General features: G+C 42.6%; 1 protein-coding gene across 1 annotated transcript in view; it reads right to left on the reverse strand.

Moving 5' to 3' along the window:
• Window positions 1–5,443, reverse strand: part of FAM120B (family with sequence similarity 120B) — a 90,254-nt gene extending 84,811 nt beyond the window's left edge. The window contains exon 1 of the mRNA XM_034765165.1: window positions 5,387–5,443. The gene's annotated coding sequence lies outside the window, so the exon portion shown is untranslated. The remainder of the gene's footprint in view (window positions 1–5,386) is intronic.
• Window positions 5,444–12,225: the final 6,782 nt, after the last annotated feature.

Raw genomic sequence — 12,225 nt, forward strand, 5'->3', positions numbered from 1 at the left:
AAAATCTTATGCATTTTACTATCATGTATTTTCAAGACTCAAAAGCTAAATTTCAGAACACATTTAAATAATTATGTCCCTATTTATATGTAGTAAGTTTATGATAACTTGACTGTTAAAAGGATTAACACTTTAAAATGGTCACTATAATGCATGCTCATTTTGAATCAATTAACCTGAATAGAAAAAAATATACATACTGACTACAATCTTAATACAAGGAAGGGATGAAATCAGATTTTTCTGTATTAAAAACTGCCAAACAATAATAGAAATATGGATTCCCCCATCATTTTCTGTGTTTAAAAATATGCAAAGGAACCCAAGTTATATATTGTGAAAATAAGTATGGGAGAAGGGTTAAAATTAAAACCTACAACCATTTTTGTTTATAGAAATCCCTGCTCATAGTAAATGATTTACATAGCTTTAATGACAGCTGTCTTTTTCTACTATACAAAGGCTTTTTATTTCAAAGGATTTTCTACTGAAACCTGCTGGTGACGATACTGAATTTTTTATGCAGCAAGATAAACTCATTTTTCTTTTTACTTTGACTTTATTCAAAATTGTCCCCTCCTTTCTCACACAAACAGTGAGGAAATTCACTGCATGTTTTAATTAAGCAAGTACAAGTATTCCTGTCTTTCACACTGCTCATTTCTCACATTTTGACTTACAAACTACCTCAGGAGTGTTTAAAAAAAAAGAAATTGAATACGAAAAGTATCATGAATTTACAACTCTAAAAGGTGCCTATGAGCCCTTCTTCCTCCTCAGAGTTGTAACACCCTTCACATGCAGTTTTCAAACACCCTCTTCAGCGTGAAGTGAGATTAAATGTTTAAAGCAATCTAGAACTACACTGTGGATATTACCTTTTGTAAAAATAGAAATATTTATCCCCCTCACTACTGCACAGGTATATAAAGTATAGTGTTGCTTTCCCAAGCACTATTTCTAGGGCCATGTGGGTGTCCTTCAAATTCCAGCTGTGTGTATCATAAAACAGAGGTTTTCACTCACAGCTGCACCTGTGATCACAAGAGGAGTTACGCATCTCTTTAGTTTGAGTACTGGTGTATACAATTGCACCATAAAGAGTTCCTTAAAAGGAAGTTATCACATTTTCATGGAGACCCAGCAACAGTTGGACCTGTGAACTGAGAGAACCCCTCCATCACCCAGGTACTGTTGTTTGCAGTTACACCAAGTGATGTGGTGAGGTCTGCCACTGGGTTTTTGAAAGGAACCCACATGGTTTCTGCAGAAATGCACTGGGTCCAAGCAACAGTTTTAGCTATGAAGATCCAGGAAAAGGAGACACTCTCTCCCCATCCAGGTGCTGAAGTAAAAAGCTGCACTAAATAATCTAGAAGCAGCACTGTCTAAAGGTCATGCAAATACTCTCCAGCCTTCATGGCTATATCAATATCTGAAATATTCTCTCACATAACTAAGGCCAAGCTATACTAGGACATTTTCAGAAAACTTCCCACTATTGCCAGTACTAGTTCAGTAATGTCAATAACAGCAATGCTGGGGAACCTAGCATAGACAGACTGCTGGCTGCCATAAGTATTTTCAACACTGTCATTTAACCATACTCAAAGTCCGGCGTTCTCCAACTGGGGGTCGGAACCCCTCAGGGGGTCACCATGTTATTACATGGGGGGATCGCGAGCTGTCAGCCTCCGCCCCAAACCCCGCTTTGCCTCCAGCATTTATAATGGTGTTAAATATATAAAAAAGTGTTTTTAATGTATAAGGGGGGGGTCACACTCAGAGGCTTGCTGTGTGAAAGGGGCCACCAGTACAAGTCTGAGAACCCCGGCTCAAAGCAGATGTAATCAACACAATGCTACTTTTTGTGCATTAAATTTAGTGCTGGTGAAAGATAACAGACAGTACTGGAGGTTTAAGTCTTTTTAACCACAGAACAGCTACAGCCTGAGCAACAACAGCAGTGCAAGTTTCCTGCATTGCCCCACCTCTCCAATGGGCCTTAACCATGACCTGACAGACCACCTCTAAGAGGTGAGACAGTTCAGTCTCCAGGTGCATTCAGTCCTCAAACTCCCTGCTGAGACTGACAAGGGTACCAATTTGGGATTGTCTACATCAGAGATTCTCAACCTTTTTCTTTCTGAGGCCCCCCGCAACATGCTATAAAAACTCCAGGGCCCAGTAAGAGGGGGCAGGGGGAGAGAGACCCTCTGGGTTTCAGCCACCAAAACAGGGGACTCAGCTGGGGGGAGGGGAGCCTTTAGTCAGGCGGGGCTGGGGGCTCCAGTCACCAGGGCTTCAGACCTGTAGGACACCACGGCTTGTGGCTCTGGATTTCAGCCCCGTGGGGGGCAGTGAGGCTCAGAGCTTCTGGCTTTTAGCACCGGGGGGGGGGGGGGAGAGAGGGAGATTCCGGGGCTTGGGACTCTGGGTTTCAGCCTCGCAGCTCCAGGCTTCTGCCTCACGGAGCACCGGGGCTCATGTTTCCGAGCTTCAGCCCCACAGCTCTGGGCTTCAGCCCCACTGGGGGCGCTAGGACTCTGGGCTTCAGCCCCATAGGGGGCACCAGAGCTCAGAGCTCCAGGCTTCAGTCATGGGGCCTCACAGACCCCTGGTTGAGAACCGCTGGTCTACATAACAAAATTTGATCATGTTTGAACACAACTGTGAACAATAAAATAAGATATGATTATGACCATGACTAAGTCATCAGTGTAGACCAGGACAAATCATGCTCAAATTCACATCAAACAAAAGGATACTGAACCTGTTTTTTCCTGGGCTACCCTAAACACTAAATTATAGTCAAAATCTAACTCAATCATTTACAATCATGTTTAAATGTAACATTTTGCAATGTAGACAAAAAACTTACTGATAAATATGATGTTTTTTCTGAGGATTCTGGGATCTGGGCTGAGACCACTAAATTATTTTATGTAGTTCAGATAGCTCTCACTTTTAAATACTTTTTGAACATTAATGACCTAGGCTAACTTACAACTAAGAGATTTTCTCTTAGTTTCTATATTCTATCGCCAATCTTGTGAGCCACTAGTCCCCCTACAAAACAAGAAAACGGATCCTGAATCTGTCAGTTATTCAGGTTCAGTAGCAGATTATTACACAAGCAGACCCACTGACTGCAAGGCTATTTAACCTGAATAAACGTAGCAGAATTGGGCCACAAATGCTTTGTTCTAAAATTCTGGGTAGATTTCTAACAACCTTTCCATCTTTAACACAGAAAATATATACACAAATATCATTTGTTTACATCTAACACACAAAAAAGCTAAACATTTATTGTTAACAGTATTTCCTTGGGTAACTAACAAGTTAACTGCTAACAAAATACAATTTTCAGCCTATCATGGTGTCCTGATTACCAAAATATCAAGTGTGTACACCTGCATAGAAGCTCTCCTATTCTCCAAGGAGCTATATAACCAGAACTACTTTTTGCTTCAAGTTTTGTATATAGAAACAGATGTGCGTGGCCCACCCTTATTTTGGCATGGTGGAAAATCAGTGGTCAGATATAACCTACATGTATGTCAAGTATCAGAGGGGTAGCCGTATTAGTCTGAATCTGTAAAAAGCAACAGAGGGTCCTGTGGCATCTTTAAGACTAACAGAAGTATTGGGAGCATAAGCTTTCGTGGGTAAGAACCTCACTTCTTCAGATGCAAGAAGTGAGGTTCTTACCCACAAAAGCTTATGCTCCCAATACTTCTGTTAGTCTTAAAGGTGCCACAGGACCCTCTGTTGCTTTCTACATGTATGTCAGCACCAAACAGTTAACCTATCATTATGCAAATTTTATTAGACTCATAGCTAAAGTGCAGTCTGTCAGGAGCTGAGAAAAGCCTGCCATTCAACAATTAGACACTATTCTGCTAGGTGGCAAAAATATTTAAAATATGTATTTCCAGCCCCCATCAGACTCCTCCATCCAAGGCACACAGAATGAGGCCTTGTCTACACTACGGGCACTATGGCAGCTATGCCTCTATAGCATCACAGTATAGACTCTTCTTACAGTGACGGAAGGGGGTTTTCCACCACCCTAGGTCAGTGGTTCTCAACCAGGGGTATATGTGCCCCTGGAAGTTTGCAGAGGTCTTCCAGGGGATACATCAGCTCATCTAGATATTTCCTGGTTTTACAACAGGCTACATAAAAAGCACTAACAAACTCAGTACAAACTAAAATTTCACATAGACAATGATTTGTTTATACTGTTCTATATACTATATCAGCAGTTCTTAAACCGTGGGCAAGTTTGTTTTAATAGGGTCACCAGGTGAGTGTTAGACTCACTGGAGCCCAGGGCAGAAAGCCGAAGCCCGAGCTTTGCTGCAGGGGGCTGAAGCCAAAGCCCAAGTTTTTAAGTGAAGTGAGGTATGCAAGACAAATCAGACTCCTGAAAGGGATACAGTAGTCTGGAAAAGTTGAGAACCACTGCTATAGGTAATCCAGGTCCCTGAATGGTCTTCTATCAACCTAGCCACATTGACACCGGGGGCTAGTTTGGGATAGCTACAGCACTTGGGGACATGAATCTTTCACCACCCCGGAGTGACACACTTATATCATCTACATTTTAAGAGCAGATCAGGCCTGAGGGAATAGGCAGCCAATCTATACTGTCCTGCATATTGTGTGGTCATTTACACTAGCAAAAAATAGGTGTAAACCATGACCACAGCAGAATGGTAATCACTTACACTCAGTCTGCACTTAGTTAATAACGAGTCAGGTGCAGCAAAACAGAGACTCAGGCCCCAACTGTTTCTTGCTGTTCCCTGAACTCTGTGGTGTCAGCAGTGCTTACACTGGCACTGATTTCATTCAGGCGTAAGTCTGTACCTAGACAGTCTTGTTCCAGCTGAAGCCAAACCACGGTGAACCCCTGAAATGAGAGTGTCTACACACGGACCCACACCACTGTATCTAAACACACCTGTCGCCAAGCCCGCACGGCCCGGTACAGGCCTTTTAACCTGGGGCTGGTCCCGGGGCACAACGGCCAGGAAACACACACCAGGTGGCGAGCGCTTCTCTGCCCTCCCCCCGAGCTGCTCCCTGCGGGCGGGGCTGGCGGGGAGCGATGGGGGCAGCGTGGAAGCGCTGCCTGTCTGCGTTCCCCGCGGCGAGGGCACAGGCCGTAAGTGTGGGTAGGTGGGTGGGGACGGGGGGTGTCCTGGCTCTGGCTGGCCCCGGGGGCGGTGGGAGACACCCGCCCGCCCCGGGACGGCTCTGCCCGCTCTGGGGGTGGGCCCCTGCCCCCTATGGCTGCAGGACGGACTCTTCCGCCGGCTGTGGAGAGGCCCGCTGGGACGGGGGGGGGGAGGGACACCTGCTCCCAGGGCCCTACCTAGCGACACACCGGAGACCCCGCCGCGCACCACCCACGCTTCCGCTTCCGCCCAAAGGGCGGGACTGCGCACGCGCACTGCCCCCGCCGCGCAGCTTGCACGTGCCTCGCCGCTGATTGACAGAGGAAAGTGCTGCGGAGGAGCACGTGACTCTCCCACCAGCCAGATGCTCGGCCCCCGCCTCCCAGAGCCGCAGATAGTCAGGGGCCTGCGGAGACTGGCGCGGGCGGGGGCTCCCACACGCATGCGGAGAAACACCCAGACACACACTGTAAACTGCAAGGCACCTCCTCCTCCTCCCCCAGTGTAAATCCCACCTATTGCTGTCATGTGATACCAATATTTATGTATATGTAACATCATTGCACCTGGTGCTGTTCAGACATACCAGAGCACCCTGCCCTGGGGAGTTTACGGTACATCGCAGTGTCTATTATTTCATATACACATGGTACTCCGATACAGTATACCTCTTAGCTCTAATCTGTTACATCTCGCTATATCCTCCCCAATGGTATATATACTGCGTCCCACTGCCTACAGTAGGTCTATTACCCCAGATCGGTACATTACCTTCTCGTGGTAACCCTAGCATAAAGATGTATTTTATTATTTTTCTGTTGTCCCGCTGTTATCCCCAACTGTACCCCCTAAATATGCCTTACTGTTATCCCAAATTATAAAACCCCAGTGTGCACGCCTCTCTTTCTTTTGAAAGGCAACATTGTGTTTCAAAACAGTTCTTACTAGTGATCCTGTTTGCTTGCTCTACCCCTCACATGTGTGGGGCAGAGGGAAGGGGTAACGTTATAAAAGATGTATTTGTTTTCTTGGACATTTTAGGATTTCAGAATTTGCTGACGTGAAAAGGATTTGCTTAAATATGTCTTCTCTCTTTTCTAATACTTTAGGTTTTTTATTGGGGTCTCTTTCTCTATGTCCATTTATTGGACTTGGGCTTTAAAAAAAGCGTTTCCTAGCAGCAGAATGCAGAAGGCCCATTCATATTACAATGGGCAGAGAGGAAAGAAAGAGCCTGGTTTGTTTAAACTGCTTCTGTCTTCATTCACAGCCTGATATCCATGCGTATTGTGCTGGCTACAATGGGACTAAAGGACTCATTGTGGTCGAAAACAAATCAAAATAGAATAAGAGATGATAAGATAAAAGAGTCATGCAACAAAATTGTTCAAAAAATCTAAGTCTTACATCTGAGATTTATGTTACCTTTTGGCTGCGTGGCCTATTGACCGATGTTTATAATAATCACTAGAGTTTAATAAACAAAGCGATACATGGGAACTTTATGTGCCATTTTTAAAGGCACTGAGTAGAAATAGTGGAGGTGTTGGTTGTTTTATTTAATAATTATTGTTTTGTGCTTGCATATATTTTACATATACATTCCATATATCATTTGTTTCTATCAGGTTATTCTTCTAGCAGTGGACCACACATACTATCGTTATAAAAACGCCAGGGCCCTCTTTGTGTGTGCAAACAGCAAAGCTCTCCTTTCTCAACCCACAAGATGCTCACATAACCTACTCCAACCCATAGGCAACAGGTGCAAGCTTAAATAACTTCACATATTTTCAGGGGAGAAGAAGGGACTTTGGGGAACCGATTTCAGGATTAGATCAGATGTTATTGCCAGTGAAAAATTAAACAGAGTAGTGCTCAAGGGAGTAGAGATTAATATATTTAGTGACTCTGCATACACAAAGGCTTACCATTGTGGCTACGTCTGAATGACTGTGAATAGGATGGAACATATGCAGCCTGTCACCGCAGGTGCCCACATCTGTTCTTCTCCAGGCAGATGCTCACAGAAAAGGGGAGAGCATTTCCAAAAGCTCCGATCCGCCCCGTCCAAACCCATCCTCTTTTCACAATCACCTTCTGCAAAGTAGTTGCTCTCTCTCTCTCTCTCTCTCTCTCTCTCTCTCTCTCTGTGTGTGTGTGAGACATGTAGAGAGATCCACAAAGAAAATAAAAATAACCTCATGGAAACTGGAGGAAGTTTTGAAAGTGCAAAGAAAACAAACCAACCAAAAACCCCCAAAGCATTAACAACCCCAAAGCATTATTACTTCCAGGTTTTGAAACTGCAGTATAAAACTGGCTGTATTACTAGGCCATACGTATAACAGGAAAAGACTATTCTCAACCTTAGTATAGTATAGTATAGTATAGTATAGTATAGTATAGTATAGTATAGTATAGTATAGTATAAATTGCTATAATTACAGTAATAAAGAAATAATGTATGAAGTTAATATTTGGAGTTTAAAATGTTAGGGCTTATGACAGTGAATAATTAAACTTGGAACATGGAAGAGGTCACTTTCCCTATAGTAGTGAGTGAACACAGATGACATTGTTACTAAAATTGGGCTACAGTGATGGGAATATTTAGATCCACTCTCTGAAAATTCATAAGCGGTGAATAAATCATATTTTTCTAGCACATACTGAAACTAACCAGGAGCCACAATCTCTGGATTTCTTCATGTGCCAAGTAGACAGATTAGACTGAAGTAACTATGAGCTGGATTTTGCACTCTTTGCTCAAGCAAAAAACAAACAATCAACAAGAACAGAAGGTTTCCCTGACTCCCCCTCCATGGATTCAGCCACTATGATAGAAAAAGAGAATGGTCTTATCTAACTAAAATGTCTAGAATCACATTCATGTACCTACTGAAGTCGACGCCACTGGACATTCAGTATCCGGTCCATAATCATGACTTTAGGATTTAACACATTCTGTGACTTCACAAGGAGATCTATGGCAAATAAATCATTGATAGGAATCCTAACTTTGCTCCTTTTATTCACGCAGAACTCCCTTTCAAGTGAATGGGAGTGTTGCATGAGTAAGGAGAGCAAGATTTGTTCCAGTAAAAATGCTATTTCTATCAGAATTTGTTAAGTAATGATCGTGCTCATGAAGTCAAATGCGGAGCTAAAATGGAAAGGGAAAATATAAATTAAATTATTTTAATGGTTTGAGTCCACCCAAAAATAGCGCTAAAGCGATGACATTTGTAATGACCAAGTGTTTCTTGTACACTACTTGATCTGTAACGAGATTTTGGTGCATACAGCCCGCCATTGGTATAATCAGAATAAAATGATCCTATCCGCAGTTCTTCCAACAAGATGAAACCATTTTCATATTTTTTTTATTTAAAGTAAGCTTTAGAGAGTAAAATAGATGAGATGTTTAGAGTTAATTAAAAAGAAGTAGGGAGAGGGAGGAGAAACGTGTAACCCTTTCCTCCTTCTTGTATTCTCTCGAAAGAAGAATTGGAGAACTATCCGATGCGTCAAACTTTAGAGTCTTTTACTTCGTCAAAACTCCCTATGATTTCCCGAGTAAGGACTGTAAAACTTGGGCCATTATTGATAAGTATAATAGGTCACATATAATGACTCAGGTTATCAAACTTGTGTGTAGAATCCTTTTACATAATTTCTAACCATTGACCCAGTCGTTTAAAATAGAAATAAAAAGAAAAGGCGCTAAGCAAAAACAAAACAAAACAAAACAAAAATCTAATTGAATTTCCAGAAAGAACCTGTATCCATATTTGTCTTTCCCAGCAAAATTCTCTCTCATCTGATACTGAGTTATCATTAACAACTAAAATTGTTACTAAAATTGCATAAAATACATGGACACAAAGGAAAATGTAAGAGATGTATTCTATAAGATCATGTGATATAATTATGTTGGGATGCATATATAATATACACAGACGCCTTTCGGCACATTTTATATGTTATTTTTAATTTAGAAAGGCAATCTGACATCTAAGAACAATTATGAGATTCTGGAGTTTAGCCTCAGAAGATATGGAATGTGCAGCTATGCTCTCTCTCTCTCTCTCTCTCTCACACACACACACTCACACACACACACACACAGAGATGTTCGGAGCAGGTCACACTGGCTTCTCTTTTGGGGGGATCGATGGCAATCTGTTGGTGGGGGAGATGGGCCAGTCTATTGTCGTGCCTTTTTGTGTGTGTTTGGTTTTGTTCCTTCTATGGCCCGGAGGTATGTGTAATCCTGAGCACACCACATTTGCTAAATTTGCCCTAAGGAACCGGCAGATGTTCCCCTGGCAGACATCGGCACGCGACTGACCTCAACCCTTGCAAGAATATTCAACCAATAATCCTTGCCATTTTGAAATAACAGCAACAGCACGCACGCACACACACACAAAGAATAGTCACCAACTTTCCTCACCACAGTTTCCCACAACCAAAATAGAGTCGGACACAAGCCAACAACCAAACAAACAGCCAGAGCCAAGGAAAAAGGTTTCCCCCCATGTTCAGTCAGTAAAACATATATAGGGGCCACTTTCGGATTTTCACAGGAAAGGGCTGAAGAGCAGCTGGCTGCAGTAATCTGATCTGGAGACAAAGGAATGCCCCGTCGGTTCTAGGATCACAGGTAAACACACAACCTTTGTTATGAAAATGAGGGGCTAGGAGAGGGCTAGAGCAGATGATTTGCGATTTGAAAAAGGGGGATGGGGGAAGAGGGGGAGAAGCCACCGAGCTGCTTATCTATCATCTGGCCTCTCTGTGTGCCAGCTGAGCCACGCGACTGCCCTTTCTTATTCTAATCAGCACATGCCTTTGCAACTTTCTACAAACCTTCATGCTAAACTTCTTAATCCCCCTCACACATAAAAACATGCGAATATCCAGCAGAAAATACAGAGCAATCATATTACCCCCATAATTGTTTTATTGTAATACATTCCCTTCTCTTCCCCACCCTATTTTTTACACAGGACTGGGTTACAGGAAAAGCTTACATTACGTAACACTCAGGGGGAAAACAATCTTTTTCCCACACCAGCGTTTGGTCTGCCACTTCCTAGCGAGGAGGCGGCTGAGTTTCAGTTTTCCAGATCAGAAAAGTGTAGAAGGATAGATATAATACTCATTACGTCCTGATTGCCATATCAGAAAAAGTACCATCGAAGTGCGTTGAGGCCAGTGGTTTATGTGGGACTATTTTCAATCACATCCACTTACCCTTATCTCCGTTGCCATAAAGTATGAAGACGATCTTATGTTCTATTGCATCTGCTTCACCGCATCTAACCATTCTGGACCTTCAGATGCATTATAAATATACTTGGATGTTAAATATTTCTGTGTATTAGCACGTCATCTGATATGTAGTATACATATCATCTACACACACTTAGGTAAATAATATTTACCCAATTAAAATATTATATCCAATCAGCTTCACATAACTACACACATACACGTATGCATGCATATGTCGACATGCACCATATGGCTATGCGTTATACATTTCTAGAAAAATACAAGCCAATAGCGGGTGAATAAGCAGTATCCTGTAGAAACTGATGCGTGTTACTAAGCCTAATTAATAGACACCATGCAATGACTATGTCTATAATCTGGCATGGTTATAAATAAAAGATTATTTGACTGATTGGAAGTTTTCAGCTTTGTTGTTCTGTGGTTGGGCTGTAATTCTTTCAAGGGAAGAGGGAGCCTGTCATTACAGGATGCTATAAATTAAAATATACAGTTTTCAGCCCGCCTGAGACAATGCAAGATCCCAGCTCTAGAGAATTGTTTAACTATAAGGCTCAACCTTTTAGTCCTACATGTTTAAACCGAGTAAATGTATTCTGTTCTCTACCTTATTGAACTCTTTTTCTAATAGGTCATTGGAAAAAGCAAGATGCCTACACGAGATTCTCATGAATTAACAAAATCCCATTCGCAGGGAAATTTTCCCTTCCATCCCCATTGCCAACGTCTGGGATGTCTTCCGCTCCTTAATGAGTCCGACTTTGTACTGTATATTTGCTGAGTTATCAAAAAGTATTTAAAAGGGGGTTTCAGCATTTTCTTAACGAGGAAGGTGAGGATTTATTACCTCCCTCCAACCTCAGGACTTTGGCTGCTGTGGCCATGCCACCGATAGTCTGTTTAACATACTTCAACGTAAGCTGCCTCTGCATTTGGGGGGCTCTGGTTTGGGTATGTAAGTGTGAGAGGAGTATAGAGACATGCAGTTGGGAGTGAAAAAACGCCATTTGGTTAGGAGCAGATGGCTGGCTAGGGGGTTGATCGCGTCTAAAGGCGTGTCATCCCCCTTCAGCTCGAATCCCTAAGGGCTCCCCTTGTCTTTAAAATCAATGAAAATTAAAGTGCAGAGAAAGGATGAATAGTTAGACCTCGAGTCCCTCCTTTGTTCGTCCCAGCTACTGGTGGGCAGGAGTTAAACTACAACAGCCTCCTATAGAAACACTTAAGTTAAACAGTCTCCCCGTTAGCCCAGCATCTGAAAGAGAGAGGGAGAGGGGGGAAAAGAAGCAAAAAAGGAGCTTTCTGCTTGATTTCCCCAACACAGAATCGCGTGGCATAAATTAAGTTGGAAAAGAATAAGTGCATTGGGCAGGATTCTGATGGATTTTACGACGCCTTTCAGTTACGCTTTGCAGCAGTAATCGAGAAATCTGTGCCACGTCAATTTAACAAATACTTGATACTGAAGGGTGATGTTAAAGATTCGGGGCAAGTTTTGTGTGTGTGTAGGTTTAAGCCCTTGCGCGTGTAACTTTTTATTTACAGTTTTTTAAACAGCGATGCAAATGAAAGAACTTTCTATCTCTCCCAGATTAAAAGATTTATGGTGATATATCACTTCTAACCTCAGTCTACAGACGACCTCAACTTTAAACATATTTTCCCCTCTCACGTGCCCAGAAAACCTGTATGAACCAGATTTGCTTTCCTAAGGAAACGAGGCTGCAGCAAAGGT

The sequence above is a fragment of the Trachemys scripta genome, chromosome 3 (genome assembly GCF_013100865.1).
Source record: "Trachemys scripta elegans isolate TJP31775 chromosome 3, CAS_Tse_1.0, whole genome shotgun sequence".
Classification (NCBI taxonomy): Eukaryota; Metazoa; Chordata; order Testudines; family Emydidae; genus Trachemys; species Trachemys scripta.